This window comes from Saccostrea cucullata, unplaced genomic scaffold, assembly GCF_032062105.1.
Source record: "Saccostrea cucullata isolate Sc308-1 unplaced genomic scaffold, CSIRO_AGI_Scuc_v1 ctg5805, whole genome shotgun sequence".
NCBI lineage: Eukaryota > Metazoa > Mollusca > Bivalvia > Ostreida > Ostreidae > Saccostrea > Saccostrea cuccullata.
Genome location: NW_026928890.1, coordinates 26,623 through 33,923, shown reverse-complemented (window position 1 = coordinate 33,923; position 7,301 = coordinate 26,623).

Sequence of the window (7,301 nt, the reverse complement as noted above, 5' to 3'; positions counted from 1 at the left end):
TCAAGAACGATAACTCTTCTTATTTAAAAAATAAATATTTTTTTTTAAAATCACAAACATACAAAAATGAATTGTCTACACCTTTGTTTTCAATTAAAAAAATAAAAAAAATTTTTTTTTCGTTTTTATTTACCTCATTTCTGAAGCACAAAAGTTTGTTTACAGGACAGAGGAAATTCGGACGGGCACACAAGAAAGTGTCGAAAAATAATAAATAACATGTTAATTAAACAAAATTTGTACTGCCGGGGAAGGGAAATATATGTAGTTCAACTTTAAACAAACCATTGTTTGTTTATTCATCCGTTTTATCAAATTATGAAAAAAAATCTAGTGGAATCAAGCATGGAAGTCGAGACACAGAATACGCTAACTTTGGGAGAGAAAAAGTCTCGATTTTTGAAATAAACATATATTTTTTCGCAATACGATCTCTTTAAACATCTTTAATCTATCAAATTTGAGTACATACAGAGCTACGAAATAATCCATTACTTTGCACGAGAATATTTTGTGAACCACACGTTTTTCCGTGAAAACGACACTTTTTGAGTGTCTGCGAATGCGCGTACCCCCGTTTGAGGGTACGGTTTTCCTACTTCCGTTTTCCCCCGTTTGGGGGTTCGACTAGACTGTGTATGAGCAAAACATGCATTTTGCCATTATGAGAGGAATGTTTATAAGTTTTGTGTGGGTTATTCGTGTGTGAATCACACTTACTTGTCACGTAGGCATATATATTTCATGAAGCGCGTAAGCATTTCATAAAAAAAATATGCCTACATGCAAGTCTGTGTGATTCACACACCAATAATTCACACAAAACTTAAAAATATTCCTAAGATTTACATTTACGTGTTTGGAAGCACGAAAAATATACTCAAAATTTGAATTTCTCGCTGACCCGCATTGTTATACTTTTACTAAGTCGCTGTAGCCTTATTGTGACGTCAAGTTAACGCACATTTCTCCCTGTATACTGTGAAATCACAAATCACAAGTGGGGGTTTAATTTCATTGTTTTCGAGGTAAAAAGAGACTCACCGATTTATGTCCACCACGAAATATAAAATGTTGTATACATAACTATTAAACAATTCTCCATCCACGAAATAAAATCCCCATAAACAAAGAGTTTTTCCTCAAACCACGAAAATTTGACCCCACCAAAATATGTGATTTTACAGTATTTCTCCACGTGAGTATATACGAAAATGGTTTTCAAATCAATTGCACAGTTGGCTTAGTAGTAAAACACAGTGAATGTAAATATTCATGATTACGACACTTTTTTGTGATTAACCAGCCACGGGTAGGAGAGAGTTATATGCAGACTCCGGACCATGGCTTGAGACAATGAATGGGATACAGAAATTTGGGTTATAATTCTATACTATAATAACGATATTACTCTTTTGTCCTACCTTAAATGTCACTCTCATTTCTGAGTTCAATCATGAGAAAAAAATAAATATAAACCAAAGTAACTAATATATATGAAACTTGGAGACAAGGAACTGCAATCAAGCTCGAATTCCAATGCAAACTTTAGGTATAGCAAACTATGGACCTCCAAACCACAGGGACTTGTTTCGAAAATGTTTTTAACCCAGAGTGTTATTGTTTAAGGAATGTTTTTAAGTTTTGTGTGAGTTATTGGTGTGTGAATCACATTGACCTGCCACGTAGGCATATTTCATGAAGCGTGCTAGCGCTTCATGAAAATATGCCTACATGCAAGTCCGTGATTCACACAAAACTTAAAAACATTCCTTAAATCAACATTTTACATGTTTGGAAGCACGAAAAATATACTGCAGAAGTAGTTTTTTTTCCGCGTGGTATTAATTTAACGTTACATTATGTACGCGGTCACAAATTTTCCGCGGAAATTGGTCCAAGCGTACTTAATATAAATGTAATGCATATAGTGACAGTCTGAGAAATCCGTGTTAATTTCAACCCGCGGCCGATTAAACAGAAATTAAGATTCCGCGGAATTATGGCCACGGGGAAAAAAGTACGTCTACAGTACTCAATATTTGAATTTCTCGCTGACCTACATTGTTATACTTTTACTAGCGTCGCTTTAGCCTTATTGTGACGTCACGTTAGCGCGTATTTCTCCGTGTATATTTCTACACGTGAATATACACGAAAATTTGTCTTCAAATCAATTTCACAGTTTGCTTAGTAGAAACACAGCAAATGAAAATATACTATGGGTTAAAAGTTTATTTCCGAAACAAGTACCTGTGCTCCAAACATATCAAAGCTGAGATCGGGTGCCATGAAAGAGTAAGCAACTTATGTCGTAATTTCACACCCATCATGTGCTCCTTGGCATTATGTTACAAACGCAAAAGGTGTGCATGTGTACAATTTAATCTGTAAATAATGGACTAACGATGTGATATCACAAGAATGTTACCAAAATTAAGAGCTAAAAAATGACTTTATACGAAACCATTCCCCACGATAAATTAAAGTCCAGGCTTTTTTATATCATTAACAGCTGCTTTTCAATAAAAAAAAAGGAGCTCGGAAATTTACTTACCTTGTCGTTGGCCATTTACAAACTTATTTTGTGAAAAAAAAACATTCTGATTGTACACAGAAGTACTCTAAAGCTGACATCAAAAAGATGCTTCAGTTTCTGATTTACAATATCTATGTTGTTAGCTCACCTGAGCTGAAAGCTCAAGTGAGCTTTTCTGATCACCCGATGTCCGTCGTCCGTCCGTCTGTCCGTCTGTCCGTCCGTCTGTAAACTTTTGACATTTTCAACTTCTTCTCAAGAACCACTGGGCCAGTTTTAACTAAACTTGATACAAAGCATCCTTGGGTGAAGGGGAAGTTTAAATTGTTAAAATGAAGGGCCAAGTCCCTGTACAAGGGGAGATAATCATGAAAAGACAAAAATAGGGTGGGGTCATTAAAAAATCTTCCTCTCAAGAACCACAGGGCCAGGAAAGCTGAAACTTATGTGGAAGCATCCTGTTATAGTGTAGATTCTAAATTGTTAAAATCATGTCCCCCGGGGGTAGGGCGGGGCCACAATAGGGATTCCAAAATTTACAAAGAAATACATAGGAAAAATCTTTTAAAATCTTCTTCTCAAGAACCACTTGGCCAGGAAAGCTGAAACTTATGTGGGAACGTCCTGGGGTAGTATAATTCTAAATTGTTAAAATCATGACCCCCGGGGGTAGGGTGGAGCCACAATAGGGATTCCAAGTTTTACATAGAAATACATAGGAAAAATCTTTTAAAATCTTCTTCTCAAGAACCACTGGGCCAGGAAAGCTGAAACTTATGTGGGAACGTCCTGGGGTAGTGTAAATTCTAAATTGTTAAAATCATGACCCCCGGGGGTAAGGCGGGGCCACAATAGGGATTCCAAGTTTTACATAGAAATATATAGGAAAAATCTTTAAAAATCTTCTTCTCAAGAACCACTGGGCCAGAAAATCTGAAATATATGTGGAAGCACCCTGGTGTAGTGTAGATTCTAAATTGTTCAAATTATGACCCCCAGGGTTAGGGGGGTCACAATAATTAATGGGCCAAACTTTTGCAGAAAAATATATAGAAAACACTTTTCCTTGAGAGCCACGGGAGCAACACGATGATACTTCTCGGAAAGTTTTCTGAAATAGTGAAGATAGTGAAAATGTTGGCACATTACCCCTCCAGGGTAAGGTGTGGCCACATTAGGGTATCAAGATCATACATCTGAAAATAACAGTATTTAAATCCTGCTCAGATGAGTAACAAAGCAGTTCATGTCATAGTATATTGGAGTGTTGTATTTAAGTTATTAGTAGTGTTGTTTTTTTAATTTTATGTCTGTATGCCAAAACAACACCGAGCTTAGAACAGATATTGTGCTATACCTGCCCCCCTTGTTTTAATTAGCAGACCATGATGTTTTAATTGTTTATATCTAAAATTGTCTGTGCCCTTAATTTAAATTATTAAATGGCAATAAATAATTTCTTTGAAAGACCGCTGTATACCTTTAGTCATTTTTTTTAAGTCTTTCGATTTTTGTTGGATCGGGTTCGGTATTCCGATTACCTCACTATCTGATATCAGAACGAGGCTCTTTGTTCAACCAGTAGAGCCACGCTGCGAAAGACAGAAGTTTTTGTTTAAGTTACCTGATTTTTCCACGTCCATTTGTAGAGGTAATATTTTAAAACATGCAAAAGACATCGAAGAGATTGAATGATGAAGTTGCGATGGTTTCATTCGTTCTTTTAGGTCGACTGTGAAGTGTAATCTTATTTAAGCCTGGAAAATTACAAATTGATTGTGAATTTAACAGTCATCTGCAATCAGTATCGCCGATTAAGTCCATTGATTTTCAAAGAAGCAATTCATCGTAACTTTATGTGTGTATGCCTATAAAACGATGCACAATAGGAACTCACATGGTAAATTTGGTCTTCTGAACTGTTTATTTATTATGAATTTAGGATTTGACGAAACTATATATTAAAAGACGCTTTTGTTCAAAAATTAGATAAACACACGACAGTGTACTGTTGAACAATAAATAAAATTTTAAAAATTGGTTAAGTTGTTGTTGTGTTGTATTGCTCCTTGATTATGATGTTATATTCATAATATTGTTACATGAATATTTTGATTGGGGCAAACAAAAAAGAAAAAAATTGTTTACTGTTACCTGCTGAAATAAAATAGGGCTAGAAGGTAGGATTTCCATTTTATTTCATAGTTTTTTTTAAAATACACAAATTCAGATGAATTAGTTGAAATACCCAACAGTTTTAGCTCACCTGAGCCGAAGGCTCAAGTGAGCTTTTCTGATCACATTTTGTCCGGCGTCCGTCAATCCGTCTATCTGTCCGTCTGTCTGTCTGTCCATCTGTCTGTCTGTAAACTTTTCACATTTTCGACTTCTTCTCAAGAACCGCTGGGCCAATTTCAACCAAACTTGCCACAAAGCATCCTTGGGTAAAGGGGATTCAAGTTTGTTCAAATGAAGGGCCAAGCCCTCATTCAAGGGGAGATAATTGAGAATTAATGAAAATTTGGTGGTATACTTTAAAAATCTTCTTCTCAAGAACCACTGTGCCGGGAAAGATGAAACTTATGGGGAAACATCCTCACGTAGTGTAGATTCAAGTTTGTTCAAATCATGACCCCCAGGGGTAGGGCGGAACCACATTGGCCAACCAAAGTTTTACATAGAAATATATAGGAAAATTCTTTAAAAATTTTCTTCTCAAGAATAGCAAAGCTATAATTGATCATATTTAAATGCAAGCATCCTCAGGAAGTGTAGATTTAAGTTTGTTCAAATCATGACCCCCGGGGGTAGGGCGGGGCCACAATGCCAACCAAAGTTTTACATAGAAATATATATAGGAAATTTTTTTAAAAACCTTCTTCTCAAGATTAGCTAAGCCATAATTGATCATATTTTTATGGAAGCATCCTCAGGTAGTGTAGATTCAATTTTGTTCAAATCATGGCCCCCGGGGGTAGGGCGGGGCCACAATGGCCGACCACAGTTTTACATAGAATATATAGGAACATTCTTTAAAAACCTTCTTCCCAAGATTAGGAAAACCATAATTGATCATATTTATATGGAAGCATCCTCAGGAAGTGTAGATTTAAGTTTGTTCAAATCATGACCCCCGGGGGTAGGGCGAGGCCAAAATGGCCAACCAAAGTTTTTCATAGAAATATATAGGAAAATTCTTTAAAAATCTTCTTCTCAAGAATAGCAAAGCCATGATTAATCATATTTTTATGGAAGCATCCTCAGGTAGTGTAGATTCAAGTTTGTTCAAATCATGACCCCCGGGGGTAGGGTTGGGCCACAATGGCTGACCAAAGTTTTACATAGAAATATATAGGAAAATTCTTTAAAAATCATCTTCTCGAGAATAGCAAAGCCATGATTGGTCATGGGACTACTTTTGGATTAAACTTTTCAATAATAAACTAATTCCTACTTTTTCCTAGCCACAGTGCTCAGGTGAGCGATGTGGCCCATGGGCCTCTTGTTTTTGGAGACAAGGTCTTCCAACAATGTAATAGAATCCCATGGGTACCAATTGCGCCCCGCTATTAGCAGGCCTATTTTTTATTTCATATGAAGCCGGATTTGTCCAAAAACATATGCATGAAAAGAAGACAACACTTGCTGTGGCCTTCAAGTCGATATTTAGATATCTAGACTACGTATTGTCCATTACCAGGGGTAATTTCCATTCTTATGTCGATGAGATATTTCCTGATGAACTTGAGATAAAAGATTCCACAGAATCTGACACATTTATTTCATATTTGGAATTTCTACTCTAAAATGGCGTTAATTGTTATCTGACCACAAAGCTTTATGAATACCGTGATGATTTTAACTTTTCAATCGTCATCTTCCCTTACTTATGCATTAATATACCTTCATCACCTGCATATGGAGTTTATATATCTCAGTTTATTCGATACGGAAGAACATGTTCTACATATGAACAATTTCTAAAACGAATTTGTTAGTTATTGTCAAACAAGTCGATGAAGCAAGAATTTCAGCAGTCTAGTTTAAAGTCATCATTACGTAAGTTCTATGGTCGATACAATGACTCGTCAGCAAGTACAATTTATCATTGAATCAAATGCTGACTGACTTTTTAAAACTGATTGTTAGGCCATTATGTACATACTGAGTTGTCTACGGATGTTTCCATTTTTTACCCGAACATGAAAAGGAGCAACGGTGTAACCGGTCGGCAGAAGAGGTCCGTTTTTGCTCTGCTGATATTTTGTAATGTTTAATGGTCTTTTGAGCTCCTACTTTTCAAATTTTCAAATAGTCAATGCCAGATTTTCAGAATCTGAAGATCGGAGTGCCTTAAAGTATATTTGATTTATAAAAAAATTACAACAGTACTGGCATTTTTATGACATTGATTTTAGTTAAACGTTCTTAAATTTTGATAGTTCCTGAAATTGAATCGTCAAGATCTTAAAATTGTAACGGGGCAGTTGCTTTTAATTTAATTCGCATGTTTGTTGGCAAAAACAACAAAATAATATACTAGGTAACAAAACAAGTCTAAATAAGTTAAAACATGTTTAATAATAATGGGTTCCAATATTTAAGGGTCCTAAATCATCTAGAACTCATGTGGAAAATCATATATATTTTACGTATTTACATGTACATGTATGTAGTTTTTAAGGAATTTTTTTTATTTCCTTCGATATAAGCAAGTTTAAATTCTGTTATAACTGAACATGATTCGCAAATATAAGATACT